Raw genomic sequence first — 6,942 nt, 5'->3', positions numbered from 1 at the left:
AAAAGAAATGAAGAGAACAGCCATCTTCGATAGGCTCCGAGGGGCACCGAATCTCTTGTGCCTAGACATGAGATATCTGAAATGCTCAATGCACACGATTAGTCTGCAAATGCATTGTCACCAATCACCAAAACCACTTAGGGAGAAATATGCCCTTACAGAAGCCAAGCACATATGGATGCATTTAGGGATGCCCTCGACACGTGTGGTTTGTCTGATATTGGATATATGGGAACTAATTGGATTTTTGAGAAGGTTGCTAGAGTTTGTTTCTCCTTGTCATTCTGAATTACAATGGCTTGGCGGACCACAAAAATAATATACATCGATAACACGAGTGCACGACTACTATCGACAATCAAATGATATGCGGAGGTTGAAATTTAGTCGAAAGGAGAACAACTCATAGGACACAGAGAATTTTCTCTGAGTTGTAGATGTATAGATTAACACATTGAACAAAGTTCAACACATTTCTTCCAGAAAATCCATGCGGAAGTGAAAGATATGGGTAAAGTCACAATATAGAATGGATAACTCATTAGAAGCACACTTATTATATTATTATTTATTTATTATTTAGTTTACATTTCATCCTTAAATTTCCGCAGCAACGCGCGGGGGATTTGTCTAGTATAAAAGATACATTGTGTTAATAGTAAAGATTTCTCTACAATTACTTAGAAGATGAAATGACCATCAATGCCATTATCTATTATGATTTAGTACCATATATTTATTTATTTATTATTTAATAGAGACCATTAATTGCGTGGACCATATATACATCTCCCGTGCTACAACTTGCAAACATCGACTGATAAGCAAAGAAAATATTCGAAGCCTTAGAAAATTATGATGAAGAACATGATGCAAACCCGCAGACTTGTTTTGCTTTTGCTGGTGCTTGGATGCTTTACTTCTCATGCAAATTGTAAGTGATCATTTATAAGGCAGCCAAGTCATTACTTATAATTTCATACATAGAACTTGATTGTGTTTGAAAAATACATGTTCATCTCCTAATTGATTGCTTGGCATCTATCTTTCTAATATAGAGAAAAAGCGAGAACTCGTTGGTACAGTGTATACTGCACCTTCGTCAATTTTTGTGACAAAACAAAGTTTTTTTCTTGATTCGTAGGCCAAGCTAAGAAGGAGACGATGGATGAGGAAAAGATTGTTATCCCACCCTGCCGTTTCTGCTTAAAGGACAAACAACTAATACCACCCACCCCTCTCCCTTGGTGTTGTATCCTTGAAGGCGGTCTTTGCTACAAAACTAAGGTTGAATGTCAGATAAACTGTGGATGCTAGATGACGCTAATGAAAGATTATGAAAAAGTTGTTTTTTGTCAAAACTAAGGCAAAATCTTTGCCACATCTCATTAATAAAAAGGAAGGTTAATAAGATTCTTAGTGTGGTTTATTACGCCTCAACAAATAGAAAACGAAATCCTACTCTCGTGACATGGCTGAACTCAAGTGCTTCGACCCAGCGGTGATCCAATCCTTGGACTCATTCTTGATTTTTTTTTGTTCTTTTCTTTTTCCGAAAAGGAAGATTACCCCGGCCTCTGCATATCATGATGTACACATCCATCTTTATTAATTATTCATCAGAGTCTGACAAAATGAATATAGGGATCAACCCAAAGCGCCTTTCTAGGCGAACAAACTCACTAGACCTACAAGTATACAGATGTGCCCTGTCCGCATAACAGACACGATCTAATCCAGTGGCCTAATGACCATCTGGTCTAGGCGTCCCATAACGTGTACCGCATGCGCACGCTCTAGGATCCGTCGTTGCCATCTTCCGCCATCCCATCTTCAGGAGGAATAACTGCATATAACTTGCCAGTCCCATCTGCCGTCAACGTCACCACGAGACCAGACAACGCCACTAGCGTGCGCGTGTCGATCAACCCTCTCTGAGACTCCACTGCTTCACGCCGCCGAGATCCACCGTCGTCAATGCGGTCGATGAAACACTACTCCACCTGTTGGCCTCTCCAGTGAACTAATGCTCCAAGACGATGCCCCTAGGAGGGAGAACTACACCAAAGTCTTCCTCATCATCCGATCTGGGAGACCCAGATCTAGGGTGTCCCCCGGAACAACTACCACCTAGAGGAAGAGGGGCACACCATCTGCAACCACCAACGCACCCAAGCGGTGCCCACCACCACATAGCTCGCACGACGACGCCTTCAAGAAGGACACGACGCCAAGAGCGCAGTCACCACCCTAGGGTTTTCACCCGAGAGACCGTGAGGTGGGAAAAGGTAGGGTAGACCCGAACGTTGTCTCCAAGAAGAAAAATGGCACCCTCGGGTGTCGTCACCGTCGCGGCTGGCACAAGCCGAGCTGGGAATTATCCCAATCCGGATCCCCACCTCCCGCTCCGCCCCAACCCGATAATCGTGTAGTAGAACGGTCATGTCCAGTAAGAGGTGTGCATGCAGCATGGGTTGGAGGAAGGACCAGCTCGACGCCATTGGCCTCCGGGGCAGCAAACCACGTCACCAACCCGCCGATGAATCGCCGGTCACCCGGTCCGATCCCTGGCAGCCCACCGCCCAAATGTGCCACCGGACGGGGAAGACTCACCAGAGGGATCACTGTCCTTGATCCATGGATCACAGCCGCCATACCAGCGCCGAGTAGCCGGAGAAGGGCCATGTAGCCACCTTCCTCGGAGCCATCCCGACTTTGCTAGAGGGCGCCTCAGGCAACGGCGAGGGGAGGAAGGTGCGGTGGAGGAGGAAGAGGTATCGGGGTGAGATGGCGGCGAAGGAGGGATCCTGCGACGGTGCTAGATCGCGTTCGTGGGTTCCTTATGGCCGGAACAAGTTGCATCGTCTCCCGATCCATTTTTTACGGAGCGAGAAAGTCTTCATCCATATTCACTCATGCTTGACGTGTGCAGTGATTATGGGTGGCATGGTAGATGTATTTCTGAAAACACTCGCATTTCTATCATTCCATGTCTACTACCACACCAACATTAGAGCATCTCCAACAGTTCCTGTATTCGTAAAATAACTGAAGTTTAGGGAAAATTGGACTATTACCAAAATCAATGAACTGTTTTTCAATTCGTGAACCTTTTTGAATTTGATGAACTTCTATTTAAATCAATGAACTATTTTTCCAAATTCAACGAACTTTTTTCTAGTTCGATGAACTATTATCAAAATCAACGAACTTTTTTTTTCAAAACTCGTAAGCTTACATGAAAATCGCAGAACCTTTTTTCAAAATAGATGAACTTTTTTCAAATGTATGAACTCTTTGTTAAAATTGATGAACTTTTTTCACTTTTCTTGAACTATTTTGTATTTCATGAACTTTTTCAAAATTTTCATAAAAAAATTTCAAACTCATGAACTTTTTAAAATTCGTTAACTTTTTTGGAATTAGTGAACTTTTTCAAATTAATGAATTTTTTCTCGAATTAGTGAACTTTTTTTTGAATTTTCGTTAGCTTTTTGAATAAGTGAACCCTTTCTTTTTGAAACAATTCGTGAGCCTTTTTTTAATCTGCGAACTTGTAAATTTTGGAACAGCGCGACTGCAATGTCCTTAAACACTTGGCGGTATTAGTTATCAGTGTTATGATGTGGCTCTACTGGTTTAGGGATTTTTTAGCTGCTGCTGCGTGTTCGTGGGCCGGCCCACTAAGGTGCCGCAGCGAGCGCCAGTTTGGTTCAGCGGCGCGTTCCGCTGAACGCGCTGAATAGGAGGTACCAATGCCGGGAGCACCTATTGCGTCCAACAGCCAGCCCACGAACAGGAAACGAACGAGATCGCGACATAAAAAAATAAGAAAAACGAGCTAGGCTCTGACAGGTATCGAACTCGCAACTTTTAATTCTCAACGTGTGCCACTAGCCACTAGCCACTAGCACTAACGGCTGTCTCTGCTATAAGGGAAGCGCGATTTGTTTCTTAATCTCACCAAAGCGGCACCTTAGAAACAATCTTTACAAGATTTCGAACATTTCTTGAAAATTTAGGAAAACAATTAAATGCCAAAATTTGTTCTGAAAACAATAATATTTTTGTAATTCCAAACATGTTTTTATTCGGCATATTTTTTTAATATCTTGAAATCCTGAACATTATTAATTTGTGATTTTTTTCAGAAGAAGGAATTTTTTTCGAAATTCTAAACAAAAATAGAAACACGAACATATTTTGAAATCCGTGAACATTTTTAATTCGCAAACATATTTTATATCCATGAACAGCTTTTAATCTATGAACAATTTTAGAAAAATGAGAACATTTTTAGTGGAAAATACAAACAAACTTTGACAAATTAGAACAAATTTTGAAATTCTAAACAGATTTCGAAAAAGTAGAACAAAAATTAACATTCCGAAAAAAAATTAGAAAACACAAACAAATTTTGAAACACTGAAATTTTTGAAAACATGAACAAATTTTGAAATTTAGAACATTTATTGAAATTGTGAACAAAATTTGAAACTCTGAACATTTTATGAAAACCTGAAGAAAATTTAGGAAAACAAATAAATGCCAATTTTTGTTCTGAAAATGATAATATTTTTGTAATTCCAAACATTTTTTATGCCGCATATTTTTTGAAAATTGTGAAATCCCGAACATGACTTGTTTTGTGATTTTTTAAAAAAAATCACGAACATATTTTGAAATCTGTGAACATTTTTTAATCGCAAACATCTTTTATATCCATGAACAGCTTTTGTTCTATGAACAATTTTAGAAAAATGAGAACATTTTGATTGAAAAACACAAACAAACATTGAAAAATTAGAACAATTTTTGAAATTCTAAACAAGTTTCTAAAAATGAGAAAAATTTAACATTCCGAACAATTTTTTAAAAACACTAACAAATTTTGAAACACTAAAGTTTTTGAAAACGTGAACAGCTTTTGAAATTTATAACATTTATTGAAATTGTGAACAAAATTCGTAACTCTGAACATTTTATGAAAAGCTGAAGAAAACATGAACATTTTTTGAAATGCAAGAACTTTTTTAATACACTAAAATATTTTGAATCTGTGATCTTTTATTTGGTAACACAAACAATATTTTAAAAAATAGAACACATTTTTGAAATTCCTATTTTTTTGAATTTGTGCACCTAATTGCGAAATGGGAACATTTATTAAAATTAACAAACATATTTTGGATTTTCCATATTTTTTTTGTAAAAACGGGAACATTTTTTGAAATATGGTAACATTTTCGGATTTTATGAACAAATTGTTTCATAATGTTAACATTTTCTTAGTTCCCGATTTTTTTGATGGATTTGTGATTTTTTAAATGCCAACTTTTTTGGAAAAGGAAAAAAAACAAAAACAAAAATGACCGAAAAAGAGCGTCAAATAAGGTTTTCCGTAATATAATACTTTTCTCTGCTCCTAATGTCTGAGTTGGTAGTCTCGCCTCACTCCCACCTCATCCCACCACTTCTATCTTTCGCCCACCTTTCACATCGTGTCATAACAGTATACTCGGGCTGGCCCATTAACACATACTTTTCACGCAAACCTGGACGGGATCCCTTCGATGCCTGCCCTAGCCTGGACGCGATCCTCCCGACTCCTGCCCTCGTCTCGTCCTCGCGCCGCCGTCCTCTCCTCGTCCTACCTTAACCTCATCCGTTCGACTCCGGCCACCCCCTCACCTAGGTCGTGGCGATGATACGTCTCCGTCGTATCTATAATTTTTGATTGTTTCATGCCAATATTCTACAACTTTCATATACTTTTGGCAACTTTTTTATACTATTTTTGGGACTAACATATTGATCTAGTGCCCAGTTCCTGTTTGTTGCATGTTTTTTGTTTCGCAGAATACCCATATCAAACGGAGTCCAAACGGGATAAAGACTTACGGAGATGTTTTTTGGAATATATGTGAATTTCGGGAAGTGGAATCAATGCAAGACGATGCCCGAGGGGCCCACAAGGGTGAGGGGCACGCCCTAGGCCCTTGTGGCCACTCCGTAAGGCGGTTGGTGCCCTTCTTATGGTGCAAGAAATCTAATATCCGGATAAAAATTGTGTTAAAATTTCATCCCAATCGGAGTTACGGATCTCCGGGAATTTAAGAAACGGTGAAAGGACAGAATCTGGGAGCGCAGAAACAGAAGGAAACAGAGAGAGATATCCAATCTCGGAGGGGCTCCCACCCCTCCGCCGCCATGGAGGCCATGGACCAGAGGGAAAACGCTTCTCCCATCTAGGGGAAGGTCAAGGAAGAAGAAGGGGGGCTCTCCCCCTCTCTCCCGGTGGCACCGGAACGCCGCCGGGGCCATCATCGTGACGGCGATCTACACCAACAACTTCGCCGCCGTCATCACCAACTCTCCCCCCTCTATGCAGCGGTGTAACCTCTTTTTTACCCGATGTATCTCTACTTAAACATGGTGCTCAACGCTATTTATTATTATCCAATGATGTATGGCTATCCTATGATGTTTGAGTAGATCCGTTTTGTCCTATTGGTTGATTGATGATCCTGATTGGTTTGAGTTGCATGTTTTATTATTGGTGTTGTCCTATGGTGCTCTCCGTGTCGCGCAAGCGTGAGGGATCCCCGCTCTAGGGTTTGCAATATGTTCATGATTTGCTTATGGTGGGTGGCGTGAGTGACAGAAGCACAAACCCGAGTAAGTAGGTTGTTTGTGTATGGGAATAAAGAGGACTTGATACTTTAATGCTATGGTTGGGTTTTACCTTAATGATCTTTAGTAGTTGCGGATGCTTGCTAGAGTTCCAATCATAAGTGCATATGATCCAAGAAGAGAAAGTATGTTAGCTTATGCCTCTCCCTCATATAAAATTGCAATAATGATTACTGGTCTAGTTATCGATTGCCTAGGTACAAATAACTTTCTTGTGACAAAAAGCTCTCTATAAAACTAACTTAGTTG

At 40.2% G+C, this 6,942-nt stretch overlaps 1 long non-coding RNA gene across 1 annotated transcript; it reads left to right on the top strand.

Moving 5' to 3' along the window:
• Positions 1-805: 805 nt before the first annotated feature.
• Positions 806-1,411, top strand: LOC123049158 (uncharacterized). Its single transcript, XR_006423462.1, has 2 exons — positions 806-934; positions 1,145-1,411. It is a non-coding gene; the product is annotated as an uncharacterized lncRNA (long non-coding RNA).
• Positions 1,412-6,942: the final 5,531 nt, after the last annotated feature.

Source organism: Triticum aestivum, chromosome 2D, assembly GCF_018294505.1.
Source record: "Triticum aestivum cultivar Chinese Spring chromosome 2D, IWGSC CS RefSeq v2.1, whole genome shotgun sequence".
NCBI lineage: Eukaryota > Viridiplantae > Streptophyta > Magnoliopsida > Poales > Poaceae > Triticum > Triticum aestivum.
The sequence above is the reverse complement of the archived record's forward strand: the minus strand, read 5'-3'. Positions and strand labels throughout refer to the sequence as shown.